We start from the raw sequence: 26,923 nt of genomic DNA on the forward strand, positions 1-26,923 counted from the left end.
GGTCTGCAAAAAAACGAACATAAAGTGTTCGCGCTCCTGAGCAGATAGTTCTACTGGCGCATTAGTGCGTGACCGTTTTTCCAACTTCAACGATATCCTTTACCTGTGTTGGGCTTCATCTGACATGATCTACTCTTTCCCGGGGCATGAGCACATCAGCCCGTCGTCAAGGTCCTGAAGTGATGTCAGCCGGCCTCCACGTCATCCTCTGCCACTGGGTGTCTGCGGATGCGTTATGGAGGTGCATGTGTTCAGCACATCGGCACGAGCAGTTAACTAAAGACATATTCGATACACTCTCTTCGGACTGAATTGGCTTTTATTCTTAAGATGTTACAGGAGAGTCTTCGTGCTAAAAAAATCTGTATTTGGTGGTGACCACACCATCCATCTCAAGAACAGAAGACACACACCCATGTCCGAGGGAGGACCAGAACCTAGGCCGGGACCAGCCGCGCAGTCGACGACTGCAGCGCCTTAGACCGCTCGGCTAATCCCGCGCGGCTCCTAGGGTTCATCAGAGATCACATCCAGTCGTAGTGGCTGGCGATTGGTGGCATGCAAGTATCTAGGTAACTCACGATTGAACGTTTACAGTGCGTGAGAGATGTGGATGATGTGCTGGCGAGGACAACAGACGAAAAAAAAAAACCCTGCGTATCGAGATAGTTTAGGACACCACGGACAACACGCGGTCTAACGTAACGGATAACTCAATGATAGGGCACAGCCGCCGGCCTTAACACGCCAGAAGTATTAACAACCGCTGATCCACGCAGCCGGTAACTTGGACAGCATGATCGTGTCGTGTATCTAATGGTAATGTATATGGGTCGATTTGACGACGACGAATGCAGCCTGGTAGTGTTCACTCTTGTCGGAATTTCCACGCGTGGATATGTCGATTGCGATGTACGCAGAATCGGAACTCGTCTGAAAAGATGAAGTGGAGGCACCCATGTCTACAGTGATGTCATTGCGCACGCCACAGGTGTTGACACTAGGGCTGCTGATAAAATATTTATATATCGATATTTTTGCAAGGAGAATTGATATATATCGACGATGTTTTTCCCCGATCTATTGTTATATCGATATCTAAATGGCAATCTCGAGTGCTGATATTAATTTTTTATGAGTTTTTCGCAATTTTTGGTAAATATGCGAAATGTTCCTTTTGAAATTGTAGTAGAACATAATTTTACTTTCACTGTCTGAAGGAGCCTCCCATCATGTCCAGTCTTTCTCTTTGATTGTGTGAAGCAAATATAGATGGCACGAAGAAGAAGTCCGATTGAACTGGGAGTGGCTGTGTGAATGGTATAACAAGTTTCAGATGAAAAAAAAAAGAACAAAAAAAACGCAGCTAGAGTGCTACTTGGCCACTTCAGCGTTCCTCAAAAACGGTTGCTCAAAAAGATGTTCATAATCTAAATGAAAAGATTTTGCCGCGAGCGTAGACGTGACAGGAGATATGCTGATGTAATCGGCGCTCGGCGCTCGGTGCTACCAACAGAAACTGTAACGTTCAGCTTCACCACGCTATTTTGAAACCACAACTGCTAGTTCGCTGGCGTTCGCAGAAATGAAATTAAAAAAAAAAAAAAACCACGCAAGTCGACATGAAGTGTTCCAGAGAAATCCGACATGTGACGAAACCGAACGACGGACCCATCGGACACCTTTTATTGTGCTACTTACATGCAGTTACCGTTGTTAGCAGAGTGGGTATCACCAAGCTTGAACATGCGTCGTTTTCCTTTCAGTTCTTGCTCTAAGGGGCATAATTAGGCAGCTAGGTTGTTGATGCACAGAATATCTAACAATAAATCAGTTCTTAAATACTCAGATCTAAAACCCACAGTATATTCACAATGTACAACCGATAGTTTTACAGACCGAAACGTCGATACTTTTTTCGTTTATATGCAGGTACTTTTTTTTCAATGTATCGAGAATCTATAATGATATCTTTTTAAATATCAATACATCAAATTCCCGATATTTTTAAAACTATCAACAGTCCTAGTTGTTATACAGTCTGTGCAGATAACTGTCCAGTGACGGCTGGTTATCACGTGCTAATGCGCTACAAAAAAAAAAAAAAAAAAAAAAAAAAAAGGTTCAAATGGCTCTGAGCACTATGGGTCTCAACATCTTAGGTCATAAGTCCCCTAGAACTTAGAACTACTTAAACCTAACTATCCTAAGGACATCACACACACCCATGCCCGAGGCAGGATTCGAACCTGCAACCGTAGCAGCCTCTCGGTTCCGGACTGCAGCGCCAGAACCGCACGGCCACCGCGGCAGGCAATGTGCTACAGCACACTGTAAAAATCGCACTGAAATTTTGCCATTTCTCTTCGAATGCGAATCTAAAATTGCACTGAAATAACGTCATTTCTCTTCGATTGTGTGCTGGTTTAAAAATAAAGGTGATGGTAAAAAACTATTATACTAAGAAATTTAGTGTGGAAGTGTTTTCTGTAGATGACATCCACATCTACTAGACTACTCTGTTATTCACACTTAAGAGGCTGGCAAAGGGTTCTTCAAACCACGTTCAGACTGTTTCTCTACCATTCCACACTCCAGTAGTGCGTGGGAAAAATTTGTGCTTGAAATTTCGTGAAAGAATATCACCGTAACTAAAAATGCCTTTGTTCTAATGATTGCCATCTTAATTCGTTTATCATATCCGTATCACTCTCTGCCTCATTTCTCGATAATACAAAACGAGGTGCCCTTCTTTGAACTTTTTCGATGCCCTCCACCAGTCCTATCCGGTAAGGATCCCATACAGCACAGCAATACTTTAGCACAGCTCTTTAGTATACCAGTTGCATTTCATAAGTGTTGTGCCAATAAAACGCAATCTTTGGTTTGTCTTTCTCACAACATTATCAATGTAATCGTTCCATTTGTAATTTCTAGTATTTAATCGAACTGACAGCCTTTAGATTTTTCTGATTTATCTTGTGACTGAAATTTAAAGGATTTCTTTGTATACTCATGTGGACGATCTCACACTTTCCCTTTTTGAGAGACAAGTGCCACATTTCACATCATCCAGATTTCATGTCTAAGTCATTTCGCGGTTGGTTTTGATCTTCCTATGACCTTAATTGAAGGTAAATGACAGAATCATCGGCAAACAATCGAAGGGGGCTGCTCAGATTATCTCCTAAATTGTTTGTGTAGATTAGTAACAGCAGAGGGTCCTTAACATTTCCTTGGCGAAAGCCATATATCACTTCTGTTTTACTCGATGATTTTTCTTCGATTATTACATACTGTAACCTTTCTGAGAGGAAATTACGGATCCTGTCGCACAGCTGAAACAACACTACATAGGTACACAATCTGATTAGATGTCTCTTGTGAAGAACGATGGCAAAAGCATTGTGGAAATCTAGAAATGTGGTATCAATTTGAGATCCCCTGTCGACAGGACTCATTGCTTAGTGAGAATAAAGAGCTAGTTGTATTTCACAAGAACGATCTACCAAAGTTTTTATGTTTTGGAAAGGAGTTCCTTTCAGCATCTATACACCGGCGAAGTCATTGTTCCCAGTCTTGGTAGCAGCGCTGAAAGGCTTCAACTGTTGTGGCCTTTAACATGTCGGTCACATTCTTCTGAATGCTCTCAAGAATCCTAGAATAACGTCCCTTTGAGACATTTTCCAATTTCGGGAAAAGAAAAAAGTCGCTAGCACTCAGATCAGGTGAATAGGGGGCTCTGAAGCAACAGGAATGCTTTTGAGCCAAAAATTCTGTGATGGAAGTGGCCGTGTAACATAGGATGTTGTCATGATGCAGCGCCCACTTGTTTGTAATGTAATGTAATCCACCTTTTTTCTGAGACTTTCAAGGTCATGTTTGTAAAACATGTGGTTGGAAATTTGTCCTTGAGGAAGAACCTCAAAAGAACACGCACACTTTTGACGTTTTCGTCCGTTTTTGAAGCTGAAGATCTCCCTGAGCAAGGTTCATCTTCAACGTGTTCTCGGTCTTCCAAAAATGATTTGTGCCAACGAGAACCATTTGCTTTCGATAATGAATGTTCTAGACCAGTTTCAACTCCCCAAGTTTAACACAAAACTCGATGGCAAAGCGTTGCTCTAAATTCCGCTGTTCCATTTTCTTAACACACAACAAAAACACAACTTCACTGACGGCGCTCGCAAAAATTACGCGATGGCTGTGCGGAGCTGAAACTCGGACTGAGCATCTGGTAGGGATGAACACACCGGTCTACACATGTAGAACAACATAGCGTTGTCATATCGCTCGCATTGTTGTCTGTCTCATTATATTTGTCAGGCATTTCGTATATTTAAACAGTTTAATAAATACATAAAATTAATATATTTAATTTGGTTACTACCCTTGTAAGTCAAAAGACTTTGCCACAGCAGCACATCTGTAAAATTTTACACGAGTCGCCACTGTAGTTGTCTTCCTGTAAAGAAGTCCATTTCCTTACCCAAGGAACAAGACGTGGTCGATTTATCCTGCTCGAGCGAGTGAAAAATTGTCTTTTATGGGGCAGTGGTCCCCCAGGCCATTGAGATTCTGCACGGCGTTGTTTATGGTCCTCCTGAACCCATGGATTCACTATTCACATGGCAGTCGTGGGGACACTTAATAACGTGGAACGGTAAACAATAATCTCAGTAGGCCACGATCGTAGCTTTTCTTTTTAATATGGCACGTTTATCATTCCTGAATGAGGAGTAAAAAGAACTTCTCACAAAAAGCAACATTCAGATGCAATTTCTGAATAAGAAACTCGCTGTATAATCGCTCCTTATACACAGAATGTAGATGGCGTTACTCCTATGGCCAGTCAAATGACAACGAAACATAGTACGTAAACTGCTTATTATTTCAAAAGTAATTGCCATTGCTGTTAATACATTTATCCCGCTATGAGGCCTTCATGGAAACGTGTTATGCATTTTCCTACGCAAGCAAGAGAACACTGCAGAAATTTCCCTGGAAATCCCGTCCACGTCCACCATACAGTCCCAGTCTGCTCCCCATGCGGTTTATATATTTCTGGAGCCTTATAGAAAGACATAGGTGGCCGTAGATTTGCCTCGAACGAAGAGGCGCACGTTTGGCTACGATCATGATTCCGTAGGCAACCACAAATACATTTTCCATGAAGGCGTCGACCCTCTTATCACACAGTGGGACTGTTGTATTAACAGTTATAACGATTACTTTTGAAGTAATAAACAATTTACTTAATTTTTTTACCGTCTATCGCGTTTTCATGAGACTGCCTCTTCTAGGAAGGAGATTCAATAAGTAATGCAACATATTTCTTTTTCTGAAGGCAGGTTGGTTTTACTCAGCATTACAATACAGCATATTATTGCCCAATCTTTTAGATACAAAAACTAGTTTTTCAACATAATCTCCGTTCAGTGCGACAACCTTACGCCACTTTACTGCAACGACCTGTTTGCCCATATGGTACCCCTCTGTTGGTCGATGTCGGAGCCAACGACTTGCTGCATCAATAACCTAACCATCACCCACGTATTGCCTCCCGCGGGTTGGGTCCTTCATTATGCCAAACAGAAGGAAGTCGGAAGGTGCGAGATCGGGCTGTAGGGTGGATGAGGAAGAACAGTCCAATGACGTTTTGTGAGATCTTCTCGAATGCGCAGACTTGTGTGAGGCCTTGCATTGTCATGGAGAAGGAAAACTTCGTTTGCTTTTTGTGGCGACGAACACGCTGAAGTCGTTTCTTCAATGTCCTCGAGCGGTCTAAGGCGTTGCAGTCATGGACTGTGTGGCTTGAGCCGGCGGAGGTTCGAGTCCTCCCTCGGGCATGGGTGTGTATGTTTGTCCTTAGGATAGTTTAGGTTAAGTAGTGTGTAAGCTTAGGGACTGATGACCTTAGCGGTTAAGTCCCATGAGATTTCGCACACATTTGAACTTTTTCAATGTCCTGCGAGTAACACAATATCCTTCAGACTTGATCGATACACCTTAGGGAGGACATCAAACAGAATAACCCCTTCAGAATCCCAGAAGACCGTTGCCATGACTTTACCGGCTGAAGGTGCGGCTTTGAATTTCTTCAGGGAGCAGAGGTGGTGTGGCGAGCCACTCCATGGACTGCCGTTTTAGCAAGCGAAGTGGTGGGCGAGTGTGTCACCACTGCCAACAGAGACGTCAAGTTGTGCAGAGAGGTGATTGATTGTGATCCGTCGATCGCCTCGAATGTGAGTATTCGCACGTTCGAACATTGCAGAAGTCACAGCTGTGTGGGGCCGGTTGGCGCGCGAGAGGTCGACGAGTTTTGCGGAACCTTGTTGCGACCATGAATGATGTCCGCCAGATTGCTACGGCTTCGATCCCCGGCCGCGTCGGAGATTTTCTCTGCTCGGGGATTGGATGTTGTGTGGTCGATACGCTCGTATAGTCATAACTGACATTGCACTATCGAGATGGCTGAATTAATGCGTGAAAGAAAAACCCAGACGCCTTGCTCAACGATTCACGTGCTTTTGTTCTGCGCCAAGTGTCCGTAGACATTCTGCAAGAGCCTACGAATATCTGCGGTGCTCTAGTTTACCGCCAAAAGTAACTCAATGGGAGCTCTCTGCTTGGAACGCACCTCTTACAGACGCCATTGCGAAGGCTACGTATAGCGCCACAACATTTCGGAACGTCATAACACTATAGGGACCGAAGCAGGAAAATTCCACGATGTCCAACAACAAATGTCACATTTTTTTCAAATGAAATTTGCCGAGAAAAAAAATGTGTTGCACTATTATTGAACGCCCCTCGTACAGTTGCACTGAAATATTAATAATTTGCATATCCAAACATGTAATACATGCCACTATGACGTCTGTTGCATGCCTTCCTTACGGTGTGGCAATTTTAATGGGAAGTGGTACAGTTCAGATGTTAAAATGGATATTCAACATCTTAGCTGGTGGCTTATTAAGAGATCGTTGCTGTTCAATTTTGACGAGACTAAGAAATGCTCAAGAGTCGTGACCTCCTCTGCCGGATTGTTCTTACAAAAGTGAACCGAACCAAGCGTTCGAGTATAAGAGTGTTGCGCACTTTCTACACTGCAGAGTCGAAGAAAATGGTATAATAACTGAACAAGGATATGTTAGGGCATATCTTTCTGATATTTCCGACGGAAAAAAGGATGATCAGTACCTGACGTTCCGTTACCACTACTCAGTTGATAGCGAAGCACTAGTTCAATTAAACTTTTCAGAACAATATTGTGGAAATGGTCAAAGGTGTACTGCTTCGGAGGTCGTTTTACTTTTCCCCTGGACGGTCTAACAATACCACCACTCGCAAAGTAGGCTTGAAATCAGATTAATAATGTTGCACACGCAGCATATGTTCGCTTTATCGGGCAACAACAAAGTTAATTGACTGTGGATGGTATCGTCAGAATGGAAATAATGAAGTCACTGCAAAAAAGGTCATTAATTTTGGCACTTATCTTGAATGGATTCACACGTAGATTTCGTCAAAGTTGTTATGGCTCATCTTGTTGATTCTAGGGTGATTCCACTTTGACTGCTAAAAGGTCCAGATCTGTATTTTAGCAATTTTTGAAGACCTAACAAATGCGTTTTTCAGGAAATTCTTAATGATCAAACAATCCCAGATCAGAACAATGGTATGGTAGAAATAATTTTTGACTTGATGATTACGAACCACATTTTTATTAAACTTCTTGTAAATTCACATATACACTCCTGGAAATGGAAAAAAGAACACATTGACACCGGTGTGTCAGACCCACCATATTTGCTCCGGACACTGCGAGAGGGCTGTACAAGCAATGATCACACGCACGGCACAGCGGACACACCAGGAACCGCGGTGTTGGCCGTCGAATGGCGCTAGCTGCGCAGCATTTGTACACCGCCGCCGTCAGTGTCAGCCAGTTTGCCGTGGCATACGGAGCTCCATCGCAGTCTTTAACACTGGTAGCATGCCGCCACAGCGTGGACGTGAACCGTATGTGCAGCTGACGGACTTTGAGCGAGGGCGTATATTGCGCATGCGGGAGGCCGGGTGGACGTACCGCCGAAATGCTCAACACGGGGGGCGTGAGGTCCCCACAGTACATCGATGTTGTCGCCAGTGGTCGGCGGAAGGTGCACGTGCCCATCGACCTGGCACCGGACCGCAGCGACGCACGGATGCACGCCAAGACCGTAGGATCCTACTCAGTGCCGTAGGGGACCGCACCGCCACTTCCCAGCAAATTAGGGATACTGTTGCTCCTGGGGTATCGGCGAGGACCATTCGCAACCGTCTCCATGAAGCTGGGCTACGGTCCCGCACACCGTTAGGCCGTCTTCCGCTCACGCCCCAACATCATGCAGCCCGCCTCCAGTGGTGTCGCGACAGGCGTGAATGGAGGGACGAATGGAGACGTGTCGTCTTCAGCGATGAGAGTCGCTTCTGCCTTGGTGCCAATGATGGTCGTATGCGTGTTTGGCGCCGTGCAGGTGAGCGCCACAATCAGGACTGCATACGACCGAGGCACACAGGGCCAACACCCGGCATCATGGTGTGGGGAGCGATCTCCTACACTGGCTGTACACCTCTGGTGATCGTCGAGGGGTCACTGAATAGTGCACGGTACATCCAAACCGTCATCGAACCCATCGTTCTACCATTCCTAGACCGGCAAGGGAACTTGCTGTTCCAACAGGACAATGCACGTCAGCATGTATCCCGTGCACCCAACGTGCTCTAGAAGGTGTAAGTCAACTACCCTGGTCAGCAAGATCTCCGGATCTGTCCCCCATTGAGCATGTTTGGGACTGGATGAAGCGTCGTCTCACGCAGTCTGCACGTCCAGCACGAACGCTGGTCCAACTGAGGCGCCAGGTGGAAATGGCATGCCAAGCCGTTCCACAGGACTACATCCAGCATCTCTACGATCGTCTCCATGGGAGAATAGCAGCCTGCATTGCTGCGAAAGGTGGATATACACTGTACTAGTGCCGACATTGTGAATGCTCTGTTGCCTGTGTCTATGTGCCTTTGGTTCTGTCAGTGTGATCATGTGATGTATCTGACCCCAGGAATGTGTCAATAAAGTTTCCCCTTCCTGGGACAATGAATTCACGGTGTTCTTATTTCAATTTCCAGGAGTGTAATTCTTCTTAATTGTCACATCATTAAGAAAACTGTTTTGTATCAGTCTTCATACATTTAATTTCCACTTTAACCAAACACAAGACTTGACTGGTCTCTTACAAAGCGAAATAACAACTTAAGTTCTGCAAAGTGAAACAAAAAATGCCCTGTGATTCGCGCAAAAAGGGTTACAAGTAAGTCAAAGATTATGACAGTCTCTCAGACATGAATAAACACAAGAACCATATCACTGTAATATATCGATATATCGGAGTACCTATACATTAATAAAACCAAATGTGAATATTGTCACAAAAATATGTCTGTTACTTCGCAGAAAAGTAGTACGATATTACTGGTATCGAGAACTGAGGTTGGAGTACCGTAATGGTCACGTAAATAAAGAACTATTACAACGGTCAGAGCTCACGCATCTACATCGACATAATTACTTTGCTCTTCACAATAAAGTGCCTGGCAGAGGGTTCAATGAACCACCTTCAAGCTATCTCTTTACCTTTCCACTCTCGAACGGCGCGCGGAAAGAAAGGCATAAATGGAGGTATATCTGTGTTTCATTCATGCTTTGTTAGAAGAACCTACTTTTTTTAAGGAGTCCAAATAGAAAGAAAGATACCTCCATCAGATTTTACGCTTAGAAGAGACGGTAAATCTGCTTCATTCCTCACTACAGTCTCGCTTTTCGTGAAACAGCTAACACAAAGCAATCTTTCGAGGACTTTTCCTGCAGCCGAAAATTGTTCACGTCGTTTCCCGTTATCTTCGGAGGTATTGCTGCGAGATAACATCTCTTGAGAGAACGATGCTGTTTTCCTGTTAATAATCTTGAAAGATTTTTTTTCCTTGTTTCGTCCTTATCAGTATCTCTGGACCGCTGAAAGTCCCTTTGTTTCACAGAGAAGTGGACCATACAGCGACGTAGTGTCGTAGTTAAAAGCTACCCTATTTACATTTCAAGCCTTTTCCATATTTACAAACAGATTTATTTTCTCTCGACAGTGAAATCATACAATCTTTAGCTATAAATTGAATGGTTGGAGGTGGATGCAGTCACAAATGCTATTTCATTCTGTTGAAAGTAGCATTACGCGCAGAGCGTTCATTTGTGTGACCGGGAGGTAATTTCCACCTAAACCGAATCCGGCTTCCGTATTAACGAACTAGAATACAGCCCATGATGGGTGTGGTTATTCAGATATTTTTCATTCCTGAATTTGCAAATTTCTTTCTTGCTCTCGTTTTTCCGAAACACAGAGGACAAAATTTACTCGTTTTGAAAGCAGCAACATTAGAAAACTTTTATGGCATTCCTCGGAATTAAAATACAGAAACTGTGTGGTGTCTTCTTCTGTCCAGGTTAACCATAGAACACTAACGCCTCGTTGCCTTTACTAAAAGCTAATGATACGTAGAATGTACATGTAGTTCTTTAAATGGATTAAATTTATGACATTTTATAATCAAAAGCTTATTATTGGTTTGAATCTTTTACTACAAGAACGCGTATTGTACAGAAGCGGTTTCTGAAAAATGCTACATATGTTTACATTGTTATATGAAAATGGCTGCCCAAACTGTCATTTAGATATACAATGATTTAGTAATGGAAACCTCGGTTTGTATGTGTAAAAATAAAATTAGACACGGCAGCAGTATGAACAATCAGCACGCACCTTTGTTTGGTTTTTGCAACACATTAGCTTCTTACAACCTGCACAGTAAATTGTGTCACGCGATTCTCGGTGTAGTGAGATTAAGAACTGTACTTTCTCGCGTTGTTTTGCGAAAGAGGTCTCTGGTGTTCTTGCACATACGTTTATGATGCTGCTTTTATTGAAGTCCTCAGCTCGTTGTTTAGGTTTGACATAGTCTCACTGGATGAGCCAGGCAAATGTGAGCTGTTGATACGATTCTAACATGAAGTTCATTCTTTTCAGTGGAGTTGCCCTTGGAGCTTTTTTGAAGCATGTGCATTATCTTATTGATGCAATATCAAAAAAGCTGTAAAAGAAACACAATGGCTACCTTCGTGTTTTCCGCCCGCAGTTCATGTTCTGGCAGAGTATCGACGGCTCCCTTGGTTTGGTTGTACGTGAATACTATTTTTTTAAAAATCTGAATGGAGGCGTCGTCACGCATGCTTGAAACTAAAATTACAAGTTTGTTCTATCTAGGTTTATAGGAGACGGCTGTCAGTCATATCGTCTGAAAATAAGAAAAGGTGTATCCACTCCGCTGCTGCGGCATTTCACGTCCACAAACTCAGTTCGACACTTTTTCTTACTTTTCTTTATTGTTCCTACAACTGTTAAACCATGATCAATGTTTAGTTTCCTTACAAGAGGCACACTCACAAAAACAGCCTCCACGGTAACATTTGCGTGCAAGCCCCTCAATTCATCTACCAATTTTTCTATAAAATTGTCAGCAACTGCCACTCTATCTGGAGTTGTTCCTTTAACAAGATATGGAATAGCCTTCATCATGTAATTGGTGGCATTATCACAAAACATGACAAGTTTCTTGATTTTTTTTGGCTTATGGCTCATCTAAATCCTAAAAGGGCATCTTCCACGAAAGCCAATGACTGTAAGAACATGGCTTATAGTTTGTTACACAGTTAGTTATAATCGCATCCCACGTGCGTTTGACAGTCCTAGTTTATTTCCTTGGTTTTTCTGTCATCGAATCTGCTGCAGTATACTAGGAACATAAACCTTTCTCGAGACAGTGCGACGATAACGATCGCCACAGAACTCGATACCCAATAGTAATTTAGCAGATAAATGATTATCTTTCATAACGACTCAGACAATCAAGATACCTATCAATGCTTGAAATTCGTCCTTACAAGTATCTCTCAGTGTAGCATTCATTATTTTTTAGTTTTGACTTTGTCTTTAGAACACTCTCATTTATGATATCTTCAGTCAAAAATAGCTCAGTGGAATAGTATCGACGTTTTTAGTGGGTCTAGGTCTCATGTGTATTATATTTTTACTTGATATTTTCCCACCCTGCTTAATTGGTTGTGGTTTCCAGCGGTAACCTGTTTACCCGATGAATTTGTTATTCTCAGTTACTAAGAAGGAAATAGAAGCAAGTTGTTCTTCATTACAAGATGTAGGAAAGGTATTTCGCGAAATTCTTCTCTTTCTTCTTTTATTGGTACCAGCAGAGGAATCTCTCTTCCTTTTGTTGTTCCCACTCTGTCTCTTGGATTCTATGTCATGGATTTTCATCTTCATCGTTTTCTTCCTCGTCTGGGGAAACAGCAGGGTCTCAAAGTTTTTCAACGCTGTCTTCCTCTTCTTCATCTAATATCTCTATTCACCTATCCTCTAACTCCAATTCATTGACAGTCTGATGCATTCAGTCTCTTTCATCAGTGGATGGGACCCTCTCCAATACTTTGAAAATGCGGTAACACTTACCCCGCTCATGCTCAGTGCTTACAAATATTGTATTTCGCATTCATACGGTAACCATTTACACCGAAAAGTTCTTTGAAAAATTAATTTAGTACAACCAAATGCTAAAGCGCACAAGCAACGTAGATAATCTGTAACACCCGTTGACGCTAATGATACGTATTCTTTTGGTAGAAAAATTTTCTACAAGCCCTAACCGGCTAGGCCGGCCGGAGTGGCCGAGCGGTTCTAGGCGCTACAGTCTGGAACCGCACGACGGCTACGGTCGCAAGTTCGAATCCAGCATCGGGCATGGATGTGTGTGATGTCCTTAGGTTAGTTAGGTTTAAGTAGTTGTAAGTTCTGGGGGACTGATGACCTCAGAAGTTAATTCCCATAATGCTCAGAACCATTCGAACTATTTTTGAACAAGCCCTAACCATACGAAAATTTGAGGTGATGAACTTGCTTTTCGTCTCCGTTGTTGACACTTCGACGATTAGCCACTTTCGTTCCCCCTGGGTTCCACTTCCTTACAACATGCTTGAAGCACTTACACTGAAGTGACAAAAGTCATGGGATACCTCCTAAAACCGTGTCGGACCTCCTTTTGGCCAGCGTAGTGCAGCAAATTGACTTGGCATGGACTTAACAAGTTGTTGGAAATGACCTGCAGAGATATTAAGCCATGCTGCCTCTATGGCCGTCCACAATTGCATTGCCGGTGCAGGATTTCGTATGCGAACTGACCTCTCGATTATGTTGTATAAATAATCGATGGGATTCATGTCGGTCTATCTGGGTGGCCAAATCATTCGCTCGAACTGTCCAGAATGTTCAAGCCAACTGCGAATAGGTGTTGCCCGGTGACATGGCGCCTTGTCATCCATAAAAATCCCATCGTTGTTCGGGAACATGAAGTCTACGAACTTCTGCAAATTGAGTCAGTTGGACCAGAGGACCCAGTCCATTCCATGTAAACACGACCCACACCATTATGGAGCCACCACCAGCTTGCAGAGTGCCTCGTTCACAGCTCGGTTCCATGACTTCGTAGGATCTGCATAACACTCGAACTCTACCATCAGCAATTACCAACTGAAATTATGACTCATCTGACCAGGACACGGTTTTCCAGTCGTCTAGGGTCCAACCAATATGTCCACGAGCCTAGTAGAGGCGCTGAAGGCGACGTCGTGCTGTTAGCAAAGGAGCTCTCGTCGATGGTCTGCCGCCATAGCCCCATTAACGCCAAATCTCGTCTCACCGTCCTACCGGACACCTTTGTCGTACGTCGGACATTGATTTCCGCCGTTAGTTCACGCAGTGTTGCTTGTCTGTTAGCACAGACAATTCTACGCAAACGCTGCTGCTCTCGGTCGTTAAGTGAAGGCCATCGGCTACTGCTTTGTCTGTGGTGAGAGATAACGCCTGAAGTGTGTTCCTGGCACACTCTTGGCACTGTGGATTTCGGAATATTGAATTCCTTAACGATTTCCGAAATGGAATGCCCCATGTGTCCAGCTCCAACTAACATTCCACGTTCAAAGTCTTAATTCCTGTCGTGCGGCCATAATCACGTCAGAAACCTTTTGACATGAAAGACCCGAGTGCAAAAGTCAGCTCCACCAATGCACTGCCCTCTTATACCATATGTACGCGAAACTACGCCATATCTACATGTGCATATAGCTATCCCGTGACTTATGGTCACCGCAGTGTAGTGCGACCCTGACATGCACTGCGGAGGTTATAACTTGTAACGGACCACTCACTATATATACATACTACGTGTCATCTGGGTTCTAGGGTGCCAACGAGAAGCCGTCAAAGACGTTTTAGCACAACATACAGAACCATTACAATCGCTTATGGAAATAGATGTTCCAAACTGGAGCCAATTGGGATTATACTACTTTTAATTTGCTAATTTATTTACACTAGTAAGATTAGTGTCAACAGGTCTTTTCTTACATCTAACCAGGCATATTACAGTATTTTCAGAACGATACACATGTTATAGAAAGCCTGGATTTAATATGGGATACAGCACTTAGAAAAACTATAACATAATAATGGAAAACAGTAGTTATAAGAAAGCACAGTTTATGTTAGATCATGAATAGCAGAACCATTAAGAGAGATTACAGTCAGACAGATTTAAAGGCCTGGTACTGGTAGCAGTCTTCACGAGAGACAAGGTGGCAGAAAGAGAGAATGAGGAGTGAGAAGTAATGAGAGAGGGCCAGAAAAAATAGGACGAGCGAATGATAAACGAAAAGAGAAAGAAGCGTGAATGGGAGAAGATGGAAGCGTTTGCTTTAATGACTGACACAGAGAAAACTGGCCCTATATGTTAACAGGGAGAAGTTATGAGGTTGATAAAATGAAGACCGTCTAGTAAATGCAACAGGGCTCTTTTTTTTTTTTTATTGTGCATTGATCCAGGGGCGGATAGCAGACAGACAAGGAGTTTGCGAATGTTTCTGTTTTATGGTGGCAGCAATTAGGATACTAGATTAAATAAGGCTGTGTTGCGATTGTGACTAGATAGATCTCTGACTTGATGTACAGGGGTGCACGCACACTGAGAAGCCGATGAACCAGACATTGCTTAAGATATTTAGGTAACTTTTTTGGCTGGAATCGTCCTAACTATAAAACACTGGCTTCGTCAAGTAGACGGATATTGCCAAATGCGACGCACAGAAGCATCCATGGTTAGGTCTGACCGTCAAGATTCTTTACTGCTCGTGCCGTGTTGAATTATATCGCAATCGTGGAGGTTCGAGAGAGCACTCTGATTGCACAATTGTACGTTCCACACTCTGAAGAGATACGTTTAGAAATTTCTGTAAATTCCTGTAAATACTCATCCAAACATAGGTAGACTTTGCCATGACTGTGGTATTGGTTCAAATGCTCTGAGCGCTATGGGACTTAACATCTGAGATCATCAATCCCCTAGAACTTAGAACTTCTTAAACCTAACTAACCTAAGGACATCACACACATCCAAGTCTGAGGCAGGATTCGAACCTGCGACCGTAGCGGTCGCGCGTTTCCGGTCTGAAGCGCCTAGAACCGCTCGGCCACAGCGGCCGGCGACTGTGGTATTATCTGCAAGCGTTTGGTAAATAAGAAATACTCTAGCTAAGTGCAACTGCTGCAACAGTCCGCTTTTTCTTTTTGTTAACAGTACGATGTCGTGAGTACATCTTTGGCGCTGTCCAGATGCTGCCGGCACGGTAGCTCAGTGTGTTCGGTCAGAGGGTTAGATGACCTCTGTAATAAGGAGGCTGAGAGAATGGATCAACGCTGTACTGCAACGGATGTCATGGGACGTCCGCCCGAACAAATGCAACGAACAATGACGAAAAGAAGCGAGATATTAGAAAATGAAGGTGTTTGCGACACACGCGTCCCCTCAATGTGGTACAATTGAACCACTATCAGCGAGTCAACTGTCAATCGGATGTGTTGCTGGAAATCTCTCTGCAATAACGATCGGTAGTCTGACTTTAACCTGCGAGAGAAGGTTTGAAAATCACAGCTCTCACACTGCTGATCACTGTCCCGCAACAATCCGATTTTACCCACAATGAAAGTCTCCGACTGGGACTTTGGCTTTCGAAGTGTGCAAAAAAGCCACCTGTTGGTGACTATGAACGGAATGTGTCTACAAAGCCAGCGGTTTCTGTACAAATCGCTTTTAATTGCTTAAATTTAAAAGTGGTCGTAGAAACGTGCACTTTTGTTCGTACGTACATCTCACCGAGAGGAACAAAAACAGGTAACACCATTCTACTCTACCACTGGTAGTTTATTTAATAGATTATGTGTTTCCCCACTGCCCGGTCGGTATCCAACTCCCTATTTTGTGCAACCTATGACAGCTATATGAGTTAGTTAAGAATTCAGGCTTCTCTACTGATAAGCGTCGTCGCTACAGAATGCTTGCTTTTTCTCCTAATTTCTCACTAGTGCTTGTCGAACAGAACCTCGCCTTCCCTTCAGTGACTTCCATTTGAGTTCCCGAAGCATCGCCGTAATATTTACGTATTTTTCGAACATACCAGTAATAAATAACCTACCAGTAACGAATCTAGCAGTTCGCCTCTGTATGCGTGGAAAGGGCAAGCTGAGCTTCCCACGAGCGATGTTTTCTAAAACGTGCTGATTTATGGACAGAGGGTTTTCCCTCTCTAGTACATTTATTATATTCTAACTGAGAATGTGTTCCAGGTTTCTGTAGCAAACCAATGTTAAAAAATTTGTCTATAGTTACGCAGGTCCTTTCTTTTACCCTTCTTATACACAGCAGTCACCTGCTGTTTATTCCAGCCACTTGGGACTTTGCTCTGGGCAAGGAATTCGCGGTACATGCAACTAAGGGCCAATGCCGTAGATACTCAACTGACATTCCATCAGGACCTGGCAACTTTTTCTTTTCAACTCTTTCAATTGTTTCTGTGGGATGCTTATTACTATGTCCTCCACAAGGAAGTCCGTGCGATGGTCAGATGACAAAATGAATGCATGATTCTCATGCGTGAATGATTGGGCTAAATTTAGGTTTGCTTTCTTGTACTGCCACAACAGACTGGTCCACGAGTGACTAGGCAGAAGCGTTAGAAGCTCTTTTTTCTACGTAGGACCAGAATTCTCTCGTGTTCCTGGCAGGATTTATTGCTAAATGACGGTGGTAGCTGTTGTAAGTATCGCTCATCAATCTTTTACAGATGCGCGAATTTCTATTAACTTTGCCTGTCGCCATTTCCGCGTTCTCTTTTGAACCGAGTGTGCAACAGCCTTTGCTTCCTCAGCGTTTTTCGAATTTCGTTGTTAAACCACAGTGGGTCTTTTCCTCCTCAATCCAGTTACTCGACACATACTTGCCACAGTATGATTTACAATCCGTTTAAGCTTTGCCGATAATTGCTCTACGTCGATCGTACTGTAACTAAATAATGTCAATTCATTTTGTAAGTGGAGTGCTAACAACTGTCCTCTGCTCGCTGTAGCAGAAATCTTGACTGATTTATTAACTACAGTAACGAAGATCACTATAATGACACCATGTTCACTAATCCGTGTCTCCACACTAACGTTATCGATTACGTCAGGCCTGTTTCTAGCTATAGGGTCTAAAATACTTCAATTTCGTATGGGCTGTCGAACTAGCTGCCTAAGACAGTTTTTGGAAAACGTGTTCAAAAGAACTTCGCAAGACTGCCTGACTGTACACCCTGATGTACTGGAAAAATGAATACCCACTAGAAGAAGCATATCCGAATGCCACGCTGTGCTCAGATTTAGGGGAAAATCGCATCCCTCCTGGACTACCGATAAAGGGATTGTTCCATTTTCGGTGCAGATCGGAACTCCAGTCGAAAATCATGCTGAGGTTGGCGCTCGTCTCGACGACTACAAGGGTCTGCCAATACAGAACCCAAAAATACTCTCCGGATCGTTTAATAATAATTATTATTATCATGGGAAAGATACACTAATGAGTCACAACATTTTGGTCACTGCCCACAGCGAGATAGAATGCCCTCTGATGGCGTTGTGGTAAGTGAAGCACACAAGCGGAGCAGAGACGAATTGTGAATCATTCTAGCGATTATACGGGCCGCTAATGGGGAAATCCACTGACGTAAACAACTTTGACAAAGGGCAAATTGTTATACCCCAGCGCCTGAGAACGAAAATCTCGGAAGCGGCGAAGCAGCGGTTCACGGGGTACCGTAATGAGCCTGTGCCCATGGAAAGTGGCTGAATGACGCTGAAGACACGAGTGAGCGACGAAGTGTTGAACGTCCACGCCTCATCACAGGAAGTGCAAGAGGAAGGCTTGCTCATTCTTTAAAGGATAGATGGTTGTAAAAGGCGATTCAGCTGCCCCTACCGCTGGGTTTTATGCAACCTGCAGTGCCTTCGTATACGACACACAAGATTTTCACTTTCTCTCACCCGCTACACCCAAACTGTCAGTCACACAGAAAAAATAAACATGATATTTTTGTAGGACATTTAATGTAGTTAAAATTTGTACTGGAATGTATACTCGCTAGAGGCTGCAGTTTTCGAATTATTCAAGAAAAACATGCAAAAATGAGTTTCAAACGCATTTTTCTTGAATAATTTGAAAACCATGGTCTCTGGCGAAAACGTACCCCAGAACAAAATTTAACTACATAAAAATTTCTACAAAATTGTCCAGCTTATTTTTTCTACAAGACCAACAGTTTGCATTTAGAGAGTGAAAACAAAAAGCACTCCGTCATCAGGCCACAAGTGGCCCATCGGAACCATCCGACCGCCGTATGATCCTCAGCTAGGATGCGGATAGGAGGGCATGTAGTCAGCAAACCGCTCTCCCGGTCGTTACCATGGTTTTCTTTGACCGGAGCCGCTGCTATTCGGTCGAGTAGATCCTCAATTAGCATCACGAGGCTGAGTGCACCCCGAAAAATGGCAACAGCACATGGCGGCCCGGATGGTCACCCATCCAAGTGCCGGCCACGCCCGACAGCGCTTAACGTCGGTGATCTGACGGGAACCGGTGTATCCACTGCGGCAAGGCCATTGCCATCTAGTGAGAGAGAGAGAATAATAAATTCTTGCACTTGAGTTTTGAAGGCATGGCAGATTGCATAAAACCGATCGGGAAGGACAGCTGAATCATCCTGTGCGTGGCAGATATAATGACGGAGTGCAGTACTGGTGCAGGCACAAGTGTTTCAGAGCACACCATTCTGCAGCCATTGTTGAACGTGGGGCTCCAAAGCAGATGAAACATAGGTGCACCTGTGTTGATCCTCAGTTATGATTGTAGTGGGCACAGCATGATCGATATTGGACCATTGATCAATGAAACAGTGTCACCTGTTTGGACGTATCATGTTTCATGTTATACCAGGGTGACTGTTGCTTCCGGGTACACTGTCATCCAGATGAATAACTGCTTGAAACAGTCCACAAACACAGTCTGATAGGGATAGCAGTATAGTGCAGGTGACCCCAATGGGACCTGCCGTACTAATCCAAGGCACCATGACAGTTATGGGCTACAAAAGATTGTTGCAGACCACCTGCATCCCTTCCTACTTAATGACCTCGCCGATGGCAATGGCATCTTCCAGCAGGATAACTCTCCATGTCGCAAAGCAAATATTGTGCTGTAGTGGTTCGAGGGTGATGATAGTGAACCCACGTTGACGCGTTGTCCACATAATTTTCCCGATTTGAACTTGATGCAACGTGTGTGGGACACAATCGGGCACCAGCTCTGTGCCCACAAATCGTCGCCTCGTAGTTTACGGAAATTGCGTAGCATGTTCGTAGCATGTGTGGTGTATACCTATGGAAACACACCAAGGAATTTTCGACTCTGGTACTGCGTTACATAGGTGGACCAACAAAGACGCCTTGAAGCAACTGGCTAATAGCTTTTACCTCGTCGTCGTACATTTTACTGTCTCGTTCCTTAAAATACACAACAAAGAACCAAGTGGAGACAAACATTCTGTGGTAAATTCTACTTCATTAACAAAACGATATTAAGTTCCGACTTATTCTACAATACGTCATGCATTTTTATCTTATGGTCCGTTAATTTACCGATATCACTGCCACCAGATCGCCTTATAGTAGCTGTGCTAATATAGTCTGCAGACTGCCTATAAAGTTTAAACAAATAGCACAGATAACTGGTTCAAGCAGAAGGAAACACGCAACTGTAGAGTGAGTGACAAACGCACAGTCCACTTAAGTGTATAGCGATTTCAAAAGGATTCACATTGATGCGTTTAACCAAGAAACTTTCTTACACAATTAATTTAAATGATTCGAATAAGGTGGAGAAACTAACTTGGTCTTCATCAGGTGTTGTGTTTATTACAAGTATTTTTTTAATTTATGGCATGGTCGCAAGTTAGCATCAGTTATGTGCATCTTCAGCTTATGTTGTTCGCATACATGTGTAGGGTTGAAGATGCTTAAACGACCAATTCTTTGATTCTACTTCATGTGCTAAAAATCATTAAAGTCAGCGTTCTCTCACTCTTTTGTGGAAGTCTTCTTGCGTCCAGAAATCAGACTATAATACTCTATTTACATTACCAAGAATCCAAATTTGGTGTCCCATGACTCTTCCCTCATAAACTCTTGTATTTTAGAATTAGTCGTATCAACATGATGCGCAAAGAAATTTCTATTCTCTACTTTGAAACAAAATTGCGAGCTACTTTATAGTCTTAGGATTCCCGAAACCTGTGAAGAAAAGATATCTCTTCTTTGTAATCGTTACCTTGAAATAATCTCTGTGATATTGAAACGAGTTTGGTAAACTGTTGCGAAAATAAATAGTTTATTTTCAAGCAAAACTAATACGACTCGGATAGACAAAACTCCATATTCGTTTTCAGTTTTATTTCCGGCCTAAATGAACGGTGCGGTTCGTGAGCTGAAGTCTGTAAATATCAGCTCAAGTCCAGAGTAACAGCAGTAAAGTACTGATACAAGCGACCTCCCTCATCTTTCCCTTTCACAGTACTTGGTTTTATTTACGCAACAAAGTGCGCGAGGGCTGCCTTGAATGACGTACAGCATGACGTCACGCCGCCCGGCGGAGATCTGCTGGCGGAATGCCGTTAGTTACCTGCGTCTTGCGCCACACTTCTGCAATATCGGAGACCGTATCGGCGTATAGCTGACTAGGTTCACACGCAGTGCCGAGTGGCTACGTTGAGGAAGCTCCGCCCCGCTCTGTTGACCTTTAGTCACAAGACGTTCTTAAACCGGCTATCTTAACCGCATTCATAAACGTTCTGAAACTTATTCCCAGCTAAGGGATAGACTCATTAGAAAAGTTGGTTTCCTGAACGGTTTACAAAAGAAAAGTCTCGTTATTTGCTTCTTCTTTGAACCATTAAAATTATCGCATTAGCTGCTATACATCCATACATTTATCCAACATTCCTTGAGTAACGTAAACGTATTTGTCCCTGTGGTCTGAATTGATCGACGATGTGCATTATATTCGACGCCCACATTTGTATTCGGCAATTTCTTATAACGGTGTGTGCCAGAGGGTACATAATACACTACTGGCCACTAAAATTGCTACATCAAGAAGAAATGCGGATGATAAACGGGTCTTCATTGGACTAATATATTATACTAGAACTGACATGTGATTACATTATCACGCAATTTGGGTGCATAGATCCTGAGAAATCAGTACCCAGAACAACCACCTCTGGCCGTAATAACGGCCTTGATACGCCTGGGCACTGAGTGAAACATAGGTTGGATGGCGTTTACAGGTACAGCTGCCCGTGCAGCTTCAACACGATACCACAGTTCATCTAGAGTAGTGACTGGCGTATTGTGACGAGCCAGCTGCTCGGCCACCATTGACCAGACGTTTTCAGTCGGTGAGAGATCTGGAGAATGTGCTGGCCAGGGCAGCAGTCGAACATTTTCTGTATCCAGAAAGGCCCGTACAGGACCTGCAACATGCGGTCGTCCATTATCCTGCTGAAATGCAGGGTTTCGCAGAGATCGAATGAAGGGTAGAGCCAAGGGTCGTAACACATCTGAAATGTAGCGTCCACTGTTCAAAGTGCCGTCAATGCGAACAAGAGGTGACCGGGACGTGTAACCAATGGCACCACATACCATCACGCCGAGTGATACGCCAGTATGGCGATGACGAAAACGCGCTCCCAATGTGCGTTCACCGCGATGTCGCCCTGATAGTCCATGCTGCTGCAAACGTCGTCGAACTGTTCGTGCAGATGGTTGTTGTCTTGCAAACGTCCCCATCTGTTGACTCAGGGATCGAGACGTGGGTGCACGATCCGTTACAGCCATGCAGATAAGATGCCTGTCATCTCGACGGTTAGTGATACGAGGCTGTTGGGATCCAGCACGGCGTTCCGTATTACCCTCCTGAACTCACCGATTCCATATTCTGCTAACAGTCATGGATCTCGACCAACGCGAGCAACAGTGTCGCGATACAATAAACCGCAATCATGATAGGCTACAATCCAACCTTTATCAAAGTCGGAAACTTGATGGTACGCATTTCTCCTCCTTACATGAGGCATCGCTACAACGTTTCACCAGGCAACGCCAGTCAACTGCTGTTTCTGTATGAGTAATCGATTGGAAACTTTCCTCATGTCAGCACGTTGTAGGTGTCGCCACCTGCGGCAACCTTGTGTGAATGTTCTGAAAAGCTAATAATTTACATATCACAGCATCTTCTTCGTGTCGGTTAAATTCCGCGTCTGTAGCACGTCATCTTGGTGGTGTAGCAATTTTAATGGCCAGTAGTGTATATTACCATCATTTCCCCTACCTCCCTCCCTTTTTCCACCATCACGCAGGTAATCCACAGGGAGAGCTACTGCCGAAAAGCCTCCGTTAAGAGCAAGTATCCCAAATTTCAGTTTCTCGATAATCATGCAAGCTGTATGCAGCAATAATTTATACATTTCTTGATTCATCTGCAAGCGTGGTTCTCCGAATTTGAAAAGTAAGCTATTTCACGGTATTTGAAGACCTTTCAATAGCGCTTCCTGGTGGAATGTTTTAATAATTATGTAGAGTTTTCCAGCCTACTTCCTACCGCCCCCCCCCCCCCCCTCTCTTTCCATCCGCTTGATCCAAAATAGTAAAAGTCTCAGACGGACAAGCAGTACCTAAGAATCGGTTGGAAAAGAGTTTTGCAAACGATGTTCTTTTCGGATATTTTCCACTTCGTTAGAAGTCATCCAGTGGATCTTAGACTAGCACCTGCTGAAGCAAAAACAGATTTATGGTCGCTCCACTTGGAGGATATTTGACGATTATGTTAGATTCCACTGACTTATCGACTGCTCGATGATGCTGTAACCAAATAATATCACATTTTTCTGTGTATTTAAGCGCAACGTGTCATATCCTTTTATATTATTATTATTGATACCCAGTCGCCAGACGTTGCACCAAGCATAACCTGAATGTCTTCATGAATTTTCAACAACTTCCTGATAAAACAGTCCCTTGAAATACAAGTCAATCGTTTGCAAGCAGCGTCAAGGCTACTGCATGTGCCATCTGTAAGATAATGTGGATGATGTGGCTCTGTTTATCAGACTGTTAATCCCAGCCACACATTTGGTTCTCTAATCACTAAACACGCATTTTATGAGCCAGGAGATATACCGTAAGGGAAGGCTATCGACGATCTTGTGGTCTCATGTACGGAACAGAGAGAGCTAAATATTAAAAGAGCAGCCCTTGCAAAATCTCTATTGTTCCTTGCAAAAGGGAGAGTCCCCCAAAGAGAAATCATGGGAAACCATAAAATATGTTGCATAATTCTATAACAGATTTACGCATGGGATAAATGTATTCAGTTATGCTCAAGTACTCTCTAACCCCTCTAAAAAAAAAAAAAAAAACTGGTAGTGTCTCCGCCTTTTTATTACCGTATGGGAAGATTTATTGATCTGAAATCAGCTTCTGTCACATTGGCTACTAGTTTATTTTTCTGCTCACAATGGATGTAGAATCGAATGTGTTCCGTATCATTTCCACCCTTTTATAGAGCGACTTAATTGCATGTTACTGTAAGAATTAACGCGATTAAGATTCACGGCAATGTGGCGATTTAAAAAGAGGTACAGAAATGTTTGTAGACGCAAAGTTTACAACAAATTATTTTTTTCTCTGTAAATTTTTGTAAATGCTTGTGCGAAGGAACATGTAATTGATATTTCGAGTGAAGAACAAAGGGTCCATATGCAAATATTTGTACTACCTTTAAAATGTACGAGGGCGTGGCATTCAGTTTTTTCGAGGGCAGCTAGGAGCCGCTGGTTATTCGCTTTTGTCTTTTACAATCCTGGTCCAGTCATGTAAGCATCGTTCTCTGTAGCTGTGAATAATACCTAATACAGTGAAATAACTTTCATTCCAAATGTGTTGAAAGACTTTACTACGATACGGTCCACATATTTATGTTAAAAAATATTGTGCGGCTAGTTCCATTTTTCAGCTTTTGTGGGAGTGACGCAACATTTCGACTAGACACCGATCCGTCTGAAGCTTCGAAGAAGTGGTCCGATAATTTTAACTAATTACCCAGCATAGAGCGGTTTTCAGATCGTGAGATGAAATATACATTTTTAAAAACTCCATCTGTCCACATCTTTGGTTGCGCTGCTCGAAACGCCAATGTGGAATACTTACAACGTGTAAGTCATGGGATACCTCGTAATATCGTGTCGGACCTTCTTTCGCCCGGCTTAGTGCAGAAACTCGACGTGACATACTCAGTTCGTTGGGAGTCTTCTGCAGAAATATTGAACCATGCTACCTCAATAACCGTCCATAATTGCGGAAATATTGCCGGTGCAGGATTTTGTGCACGAAGTGACCTCTCGATACGTCCCACAAATGTCTGATGGCATTCATGTCGGGCAATCCGGGTGGCCAAATAATTCACTCGAAATGTACAGAATGTTCTTCAAACCAGTCACGAACAATTGTGGCTAGGTGACGTGGCACCTTGTCATCAGTAAAAATTCCATCGTTGTTTGGGAACGTGAAGTCCATGAATGACTGCAGATGGTCAATGATGGGTTCGGTTGTACTAGTGGTAAAAGCAGCCTACACCATAACGGAGCCATCACCAGCTTGCACAGTGTCATGTTGATAACTTGGATCCGTGACTTCTTGGCTTTTGCGCCACACACGAATGCTACCATCAGCTCCTACCAGCTGATATCGGACTCGTCTGATCAGGCAAAGGCACCCACGTCGGTCGTCTGTTGCCCATTAACGCCTAATTTCGCTGCACGGTCCTAACGGACACATTCATCACACGTCCCATATTTATTGCCTGTCTGTTAGCACTGACAGCTCTATGCAAACGCCGCTGCTCTCGGTCATTAAGTGAGGGTCGTAAGCCACTGCGTTGTCCGTGGTGCGAGGTAATGCCTGAAATTTGTTGTTTTCGGCTTCCTCTTGACACTGTCAATCTCGAAATATCGAATTTCAGAGTTGGAATGTCGCTTGCATCTAGCTCCAACAACCATTCTGCGTCCAGAGTATGTGGATCCCGTCGTGCGACCAGAATCACGTCGAAAACCTTTTCACATAAATCACCTGAGTACAAACGACAACTCCGGCAATGCACTGCCCTTTTATACTATGTCTACGTGATACTATCGTCATCTGTATATGTGCATATCTCCATCCCATGACTTGTCACCTCAGTGTACTTCATTGATTCGGTACTTATTGAGTGAGCAGAGGTGAAAGCAAACTCACAATATACAAGTCGTAATCAAAGATTTTACCATAAATACGTAAGAGTATTCAAGCTTTAAATGCACACAGCTGTTGGAAATCAGAACCAGAAAGTGGAGGAACTACTGAAAGGTGTAATTCCGCTCCGCATAAGTAGCCTTACTGCTGCACTAAGTGGGCTCTCTATATATCTTGTAAAAATGTCGCAATTCTCGGCGATTTGCAACGGTACAACGTTTCCTAGCGCTAACTAAGTCTGTGATTCTTGTAATCATTTACCACCGTGTTCACACTCCATAGCTCGACTTTATCAAGAGCCTTGTAAATGAATGATTTTTCAATTCCCGCGACAACTTGTGGAGAGGAAACCAAACCATCTTAAGTGATTCGCGTTATCTCAGTAACTAAACGACAGAGACCACGTAGAAATAAAGTGCTTATGAGACAAGTTAAAACATTTTCCCAGTTTCCGTCTTCTTTTTCCTTGTCATTGGTTCGATGCAGCCCACCAAGACTTCCTCTCTTATGCAAATTTCTTCATCTCACACTCGCACTAACACTACCCACCACCCAATGCGCCCCCCTCCCCATGAACCAAGGAGCTTGCCGTTAGTGGGGTGGCTTACATGTCAACCACAACGAGGGGTACCAGTTAACAGGCGAAACAAACGTGTGGCAGCTGAAGAGGGCAGCAGCCTTTTCAGTAGTTGCGGGGGAAACAACCTGGATAACTGACTGATATGGCCTTGTAACACCAACCAAAACGACCTTTCCGTGCTAGTGCTGCGAGCGGTTGAAATCAAGGGGAAACTACAATCTTAATTTTTCCCGAGGGCAAGGACCTCTACTGTAATGGTGAAGTGATGATGGCACCCTCTTTGCTATAATATTTCGGAAGTAAAATAGTACCCCATTCGAATCTCCGGGTGGGGACTACTCAGGAGGATGTCGTCCTCAAAAGGAACAAAAATGGTATTCCACGAGTCGGAGCGTGGAATATTAGGTCCCTTGATCGGGCA

The 26,923-nt window shown here is 43.6% G+C and overlaps 1 protein-coding gene and 1 pseudogene across 1 annotated transcript in view; one reads left to right on the forward strand and one right to left on the reverse strand.

Moving 5' to 3' along the window:
• LOC126267226 (ovarian-specific serine/threonine-protein kinase Lok-like) overlaps positions 1 to 26,923 on the forward strand; it is a 208,491-nt gene that overhangs the window by 24,454 nt on the left and 157,114 nt on the right. The gene's annotated exons all lie outside the window — the stretch shown is intronic.
• Positions 19,069 to 19,186, reverse strand: LOC126268457 (5S ribosomal RNA; annotated as a pseudogene).

This window comes from Schistocerca gregaria, chromosome 4 (assembly GCF_023897955.1).
Source record: "Schistocerca gregaria isolate iqSchGreg1 chromosome 4, iqSchGreg1.2, whole genome shotgun sequence".
In the NCBI taxonomy this organism is placed as follows: Eukaryota; Metazoa; Arthropoda; class Insecta; order Orthoptera; family Acrididae; genus Schistocerca; species Schistocerca gregaria.